Below are 8,487 nucleotides of genomic sequence, written 5' to 3'. Positions count from 1 at the left end.
AACATTCCACCACATATTTTCTTGGTCGACTGTATTGATAAAACGTCATGTTAATTAGATTTAGTAAACAAGAAGTGAGATGTTCTAAGAAAATGTGCCAGAGGATAGAGGATAAACCCTATGAAGATTGGGGAGCCTGTCAGATCGGTGAATAGTCTGGCCATGACAATTCACCATTTTACAAGATCAATTTTTTGTATCTCTCACTCCTTAATACTAAGAAAGAGACACAGTACTTGGATTTTGGAGACATGTACTTCTTTGGGGAACATTGCACCAACCCATTTATTGGGTAACTTAGAAGGCTATCAGTTTTGAGTGAGGCTCTGAGTGAGAGCGGGTTCTATTGCAAGCCCAGACTTCGAGGACCCCTGGCATTTATATTAAATGATCCAGGCTGGCCAAGGTGCTAGAGATAGCCATGCTAAATAAGTACATGATGAGGAGTCTCTGGCAATCCCCAACCAGAAACCTACAATTCAGGCTTCTGGGGTTCTGGAGCAAAGCCATGCCTTCTGCAGCAGAAAAGGAGGTCCTGCTTGAAAAGGAGGTCCTCAAGTGAATCCTAGTAGAGACTGAGCACCTAACCATGGAACATCAAGTAACTATGAAAGTGGAGTTGCTCATTTTGAGGCATATATATTGTCAGATCCACCATGTCAAGAGATGGAATGATGCAGCATAATCCTTTGTATGGTGGAAATGATATATTCAGGATTGGGCCCAAGCAGACAGAGAAGGCACAAATAAGCTACATAAACAAGTAGGCAAAACCTTCAAGACTCATACATCTTTTGCAGCAAGATCTTACCTCAAACCTTATGGGGGTTCAAACAGTCAGATAATAAAGGAAGAAGAAAAAACTTCAGTATAATTCATGGATGGATCATGTTGGTATATTGGTATGAGCCAACTACTGCTGCAGTACATCCCCACTCAGGGGTGTACTTGAAGTACAGTGTTGGGTGGTGGTGGGGAATCCTCTCTGCGCACAGAGCTTTGAGAACAGTCATCAGTTTTGGATGGAGGGAGTAATGACCTAAATTAAAGGTGTACAGGGGGGCCTGTATAGTAACAAATGATCTGAAGGGAGAAAGAGTGAAGACTAGGGGCTCTGAGAAAGAGACATGTACATGACCCATTAGGATGGACATATAAGTATGTAGAAATTTGTCTCTCAATCAATGCCCACCTTAGAGTATCACTTCAGTGGGGCACTGAGAAACCTAGTGAATAGGATGATTCATTGAGTGTATGTCAGCTAGGCTGTGTCTTTGACTACCTCAGTGCTTGCAAAATGATCCCACAAATGGAATAGCCATAGTGGAAGAGGCCATATGTTAGCCCAACAGCATAAACTCCTCTTTACCAAGGTTAATCTAGTTATTGCCACTACTGACTGCCTGATTGTAGATATACTTAGAAAGAACCCTAGCAGACTTCAGGTCATCATGGAGGCATAGGTAAACATGGATTGCCTCCTTGCACAACCACAGCAAAAATTACAACTAGACCACTAAACAAATATCACTCAGAATTGTTAGAAAGTTGAGCTGCATGGAAGTCCAACAACCAAGGAATTAAAGAAGTCTCATTCATCCAGATGGGTAGGAGAGGCAGAGATGCAGAGACCCATGGAGAGGCAGGAAGACTCTCAGAGGCCTGGAGACTCACAGAGAGGTTCAGAGAGGAATGGAGATGCAGAACAGGTAGCCCCACACCCAGGTGTGGTGGATATAATTTGGCAGGGATACCTTGGGAGAAAGGGATCCTAGCCCCACACCAGACCACACAACCCAGGGTTCCAGAATTAGGAAGCTAAATTCCCATAACTTCTAGCTGTAAAAACTAATGGGGTCTGGGGTGGCAGAAGGAACTGTGGGATTCTCAGGAGTCTCTTCTTAAAGGGCCCACAATGGACTCAGGACTTACTCAGATTCACTCCCTCTGGGCTTCAGCACCAGAACAACAACTTGAAGGGCAGCAGTGGCATATGGGCAGAAACTGAAGTTTCTGTCATCAGGACAAGTGCCAGGAGACAGCTTCCTCCCAGACAAAGCCAGGCAGCAGCTTTGTCCCATCTCGGAGCCCTCCCCCAACCCACGGAGTCACAGAGCAGTGACACGGGTTGCCCCTATCCCCCTGGCAATTATCTAAGTCTCTGCCTCATCCAACTTACTGGTGCATTTTTCTACAAGAGGCCACGCTACTAAGACAGAGAGTCAAAGGAGCTCTACCTAATACACAGAAACAAAAACAGGGAGACTGACAAAATGAGCGAGACAAAGAAATAGGCCCAAATGAAAGAACAGAAGAACTAAACAAAATGGAGAGAGCAATCTCTCAGATGCAGAGTTAAAAAACACTAGTTTTTAGGCAAGATGGAGGCCTAGATAGACACGCTGTATCTCCCTCCACAACTAAGAAGGAATACAGCTACCTCAAAATTAGAGACAACCAGAAGTTCCAGAAAGTCGAGCTACATGGAAGTCCAACAACAATATAGAGAAGAAATACTCACCCAAACAGGTAGAAGGGACAGAGCTGGGGTGGAGTGGATGTGGTGTGGTGGCAGCAGCAGCGGCGGCAGTGGCGGCAGTGGCAGGCCAGTGGAAAGAACAGTCAAACATTTTAAAAAGTCAAGAGGGACACCTGGGGAGCGCTCCCAGCACCAGAGCAGACTGCACAGCTCACAGTTCCAGCGCCAGGGAAAATAAAGCCCCATTGCTTCTGACTGTGCAAACCAGTGGGGGTTGGGGTGGAGGCAGAAACTGCTGGTCTCTCAGTAGAGTCTGCTTGTTTAAAGGGCCCCCACTACCCTAGAATGTTTGCAAACCCACCCATTCTGGGAACAACAGCCAGGGCGACAGCTGGAGAAGCGCCAGTCCCATACGGAAGTGGGAGAAGTGCCTGGAAAAGGGGCAACTGCTGAGCAAGCAGCATTGTTCCCTCTCAGACCTCTCCCACACGCACAGTTCCACAATGTGGTGAAACAGTCGCCTTGTACTGATGAATACCTAAGGCTCCACCCCTTACAACATAACAGGTGCGACAGCTCTACTTAAGACACAGAGGCAAACAGGCACAGGAGCCTGTCAAGATGAGGAGGCAGAGAAGTATGGCCCAAAAGAGAGAACAGATCAAGGTTCAGTGGGAGAACTAAACAACGAGGAGATACCCAACCTAATATATGAAGAGTTCAAAGCACTGGTGATAAAGATGCTCACAGACTTGACAGATATGCTCAAGTATGGCAAATGCATAAGGGAAGAAGAGAAGGCTATGGTAAATGAAACGAAGGAAAATCTACACAAAGCCAATGGTTAAGGGAAGGAAATTGGGGTCAAATCAATGATTTAGAACATAAGGAAGAAATAAGCAGTCAACCAGTAGAAACAAGAATTGAAAAAATTGAGGAGAGGCTTAGGAACCTCTGAGACAACTTTAAACGTGCCAACATCCGAATCATTGGGGTGCCAGAAGAAGAACAGGAAGAGCAAGCAATTGAAAGCTTATGTGAAAAAATAATGAAGGAAAACTTCCCAAATTTGGCAAAGGAAATAGACATACAAGTCCAGGAAGTACAGAGAGTCCCAAACAAGCTAGACCCAAAGAGGACCACACCAAGACAAATCATAATTAAAATGCCAAAGGTTCAAGATAAAGAGAGAACTTTAAAAGCAGCAAGAGAAAAGCAGAGAGTTACTTACAAAGAGGTGCCTATAAGACTATCAGATGATTTCTCAAAAGAAACTTTGCAGGCAAGTAGGGGCTAGCAAGAAGTATTCAGTGTGATGAAAAGCAAGGACCTACAACCAAGATTACTCTATCCAGAAAAACTACCATTTAGAATGGAAGGGCAGATAAAGTGCTTCCCAGACAAGGTAAAGTTAAAGGACTTCATCATCACCAAGCCATTATTATATGAAATGTCAAAGGGACTTATTTAAGAAAAAGAAGATCAAAACTATGAACAATAAAATGACAACAAACTCGAAACTATCAACAACAGAATCTGAAAAATAGAAACAAAATCCAACTCAGCAAACCAGAATAGGAACAGAATTATAGGTATGGAGATAATCTGGAGGGTTATCAGCTGGGATGGGGAAGGGGGAGAAATTAGGAAGTGGTGTAGAGATTAAGAAGCATAATTGGTTGGTACAAAATAGACAGGGGGGAGTTAAGAATAATATAGGAAAGGGTGAAGCCAAAGAACTTACATGCATGACCCATGGACATGAACTAAGGGGCGTGGGATTGGTGAAGGGGTGGGATTCGTGGAGGGAAGGGGGGTACTGGGTAAAAGGGAGCAAAGGGAAAAAATTTGGGCTACTGTAACAGCATAATCAATAAAATATACTTAAACATAAATTAAATTTTAAAAACCTAGTAGGTCACAACAACAAGACCATTAGACACCTATTAGAATGGTAAAAATTCAGAATACTGATAACAGCAAATGCTGATGAGGTTGTGGAAGAACAGGAACTCTCATTCATTGCTGGTGGGAATGCCAAATGGTACAGCTACTTTGGAAGACAGTTTGATGGTTTCTACAAAATTAAACATACTCTTACTGTATGATCAAGCTACTGTGCTCCTTGGTATTGTCATCTGATGGTAATTGGTGCTAATTCAATACAACAGAAAAACCCAGTTTAGGGTGTAGTGAAGAAGGAAACTTGATTCAGTGCTAAACAATTTGATTGTGATACAGCACAGCTGTGAAAACAGCAAGTCTGTAGAACAGCTCTCGGGCCAGGCCGCTCTCCAGGCGGACAGCTCTGCTCTGCATCCTTTTTCTTTGCAATTTAGCACCTTATTTTATTTATATTTTATTGTTTATGCTATTACAGTTGTTACCACTTTTGCATCTTGATGGTCTGTTCCACTGGTCTCCTTTGTGCTGCTCTGGTCTGCTCTGCTCCTCTCTGCTCTGGCAAGACATCATCCCTGTTTCTTTAGTGCAACCAGTAGCCACAGTCTTCAGTTTTCAGTGGAAAGGGTAAGTGTGCTCTCTGAGCTGACTTATATGAACAGGTGTCCCTGCCCTGGCCCATGATTGGCCTGTCCTCATACAAGTGAGGAATCCAAATCCTCACAATTTGATTGGTCCAAAAGGCATTTTCCTGATTGGTCAGAATAGAGCAGCTCTGATTGGCACGAGTGGTACCGCTTAGCCAATAGGAGCTTTTCCTGGTAGGTGTCTCCCCCACCCCCTCCACACACACACAGTTCACAGTCTTTAACCAATGAAATTAAAACCTTATATTCACACAAACACCTGCACATGGATATTTTTAGAAGCTTTATTAATAATTTCCCAAACTTAGAAGGAACCAAAATGTCACTTAATGAGTGAATGGCTAAATAAACTGTGGTGCATTCCCAAATGGAATATTATTCAGACCTAAAACTGAATGGGCTGTCAAGCCATGAAAAGACATGAAAGAAACTTAAATGTATATTTCTAAGTGACAAAAACCAATGTGAAATGGTTATATACTATTAATTCCAACTATATGATGTTCTGGAAAAGGCAAAACTATGGAGACACTAAAAAAATTAGTGGCTGCCAGATGATAGTGGGGATGGAGGGAAAACTAAGCAGAGCACAGAGGAATTTTAGGTCAGTGATACTATAATGGTGGATACACGTAATTATACACTCGTCCATACCCACAGGACGTACAACAAAGTGAACCCTAATGTAAACTATGGACTTTAGATTATAATGATGTGTCAATGTAGGTTCATTATTTGTAGCAAATGTACCCTCTGGTGGGGATACTATAATGGGGGAGGCTTTGCGTATGAGAGGGTAGGGTGTACATAGGAAATCTCTGTACCTTTTGCTTAATTTGCTTAAAACTTCTCTAAAAAATAAAGTGTTTTTTAAAAGAAAGATAAAACAATTACAACACTAGAATGAAATGAGAATATTGTAAAATCTCCAGAATGGGAAAGGCAGGACACAAAACGTAAAGCATCCTCCCCCAAAAAAGTATAAATTTGATTTATAAATGTTTTAAATTTCTACCTGGAAAAGTCAAAAGACAAATAATAAACTGGACCTAATATTTGTAAAAATATGACACAAAATTCCAAATCTTCATTATATAAAAAGGTTGTATTACTAATAAAAAGCAAACCAATAGAGAACTAAATATGAACAGACCATTTCCAGAAATAAAAATACAAATATAAAAAGAAGTCCAACTCCACTCATAATTAAAGAACTATACATTGAAACAATACCCAAATAGCATTTTTCATCTATCAGATTGGCCAAAATGTAAAATTTTGCTAAAGAAGTGCATGTTCAAAAGGGCAAAAAACCAGCACAATTGAAAACTTATGTCCACACAGAAACCTGTACACAGGTGTTTATAGCAGCTTCAGGCATAATTACCAAATCTTGGAAGCAACCAAGATGTCCTTCAATAAATTGAGGAAATTACGGTATATGTATACAATGTGATATTACTTAGCACTAAAAGAAACGAGCTATCCAGCCATGAAAAGACATGGAGGAATCTTAAGTACATATTGCTAAGTCAAATAAGCGAATTTGAAAACTCTACACACTATATGCTTCTACCTATGCTTTATGACATTCTGGAAAATGTAACTATAGAGACGGTTAAAAGTCAGTGTTGCCAGCAGCTGGAGGCATGGGGGAAGAAGAGGAAGAGATGAATAAGTGGAGCACAGGGGATTTTTAGGATAGTGAAACTATTGTGAATGATACTGTCATGGTGGATACATGTCATTATGCATTTGTCAAAAACCATAGAATATAAAACACAAAGAGTAAACCTTAATGTAAACAAAGGACTTCAGTTAATAATAATATATCAACATTGGTTCATCAATTATAACAAATGCACCACACGAATACAAAGTGTAAATAATAGAATCTGATTAAGTCTCTAGATCCAGATGCCAATTTACAGAAAATGCAGAGGACAGGGAAACATATACCAAATGGCATTGTGGGGATACAATTAGCAAAGTCCATATTGTGTAAAACCACAGATCAAATGACAAATTTCTTTGATAAATAACTTTCAAGGAGAAAAAAAAAAGATGGAAGAAAATTTTGAGATGAAAAGAGACTAATGAGTCAAATCTATCAATCTTACTATGTGAACTTTATTTGGATCTTGATTCATACAAACTCTAATATAAAAAATTATTAGACAATTGGAAATTTAACATTAATTGGGTATTTGATGATATTAAAGAATTATTAAATTTTTATGTGTGATTATATTGTAGTAGTGGATTTTAATAAAGCTTTAGAGCTTCACACTGTTATATTTACAGATTAAATTTTAAAAGTATCAGTGATTTATTTCAACATAAAGAAGGAAAGAGGGAAAGGGGTAGGGGCTTAAGTGAAACAAAACTGGTCATTACGGGAGAGGGGGTGGGTTGGGTGGGGGAGAGAAATTAGGGGAAAAGGGGACGACTGTAATTGAAAAACCAAAATAAAAAAAAAAATAAAAATTAAAAAAAAAAAAACTGGTCATTAGTAGATAATTGTTGAAACTGGATGACGGGTACATGGGTGTATTATATTATTCTGTTTACTTTTGCACATGTTTGAAATTTTCCATAGTAAAGTTATTTTTAAAAATAAGCAACATGGTAAATAGTAAAGAGTGCTATAATAAAACAAAAAATATGTATTCCTTTTTAATAATATAGCTAGTTGTGTGGAAATTATTTTTGATTCCCATCACTCCCTCATTTCCCTCACTCCCTCATCAAATTCTGCTGATTCTACCTCTTAATTGCCATCTCCTTCCATCTAGTTTAAGCTAAATTTGGCCTATGTATAGTGTACTTCTATTTTTACCTACCTCCCAAACTATAGCAAAAAGGGTATTAAAAAAAAAAACCCACCATTTAATCATACCCATCCTTTGCTCAAAACCCACAAATGACTTCTTATTGATTGTAAAATAAAGGCTAAAATCTTCAATGTGCAATTTAAGGCCTTTCTGACCGTCTGTACCTCACCAGCTCCCTCTTGGGATGCATTCCCTTTCCTTTCTATATATTCCAGCTACTTCTTGAACTTGCCCTACTCATTCTCAACTCAGAGCATTTGTACATGCTGTTCCCTCTGCCTGGTATGTTTCCTTCCCCATTACACACACCCTCATCTTTTAGATCTCACCTGAATGCTACCTTCTCGGGTAGCTTTCCCACTATTCTTGGTCTAGGTGAGGTCAAAGTTCTCATACCTTCATAACAACTTGTCTCAACTGAAATTTAAATATTGTTAAAGTTATTTGTTCAGTGTCTGTCTTTCCTGCTATAATATAATCTCAAAGAGAGAAGAAACTAGATCTTATTATTATTTCCCCAAAGCCTACCATTTTGTCCTGCAACTAGTAAAAGGTCAGTATATCTTTATTAAATTGTAAATGACTGGCTTGATGAATGAATAAGTAAATAAATCTAAATATAATA

Source organism: Furipterus horrens, unplaced genomic scaffold (genome assembly GCF_987537825.1).
Source record: "Furipterus horrens unplaced genomic scaffold, mFurHor1.1.pri manual_scaffold_3, whole genome shotgun sequence".
Classification (NCBI taxonomy): Eukaryota; Metazoa; Chordata; class Mammalia; order Chiroptera; family Furipteridae; genus Furipterus; species Furipterus horrens.
The sequence above is the reverse complement of the archived record's forward strand: the minus strand, read 5'-3'. Positions refer to the sequence as shown.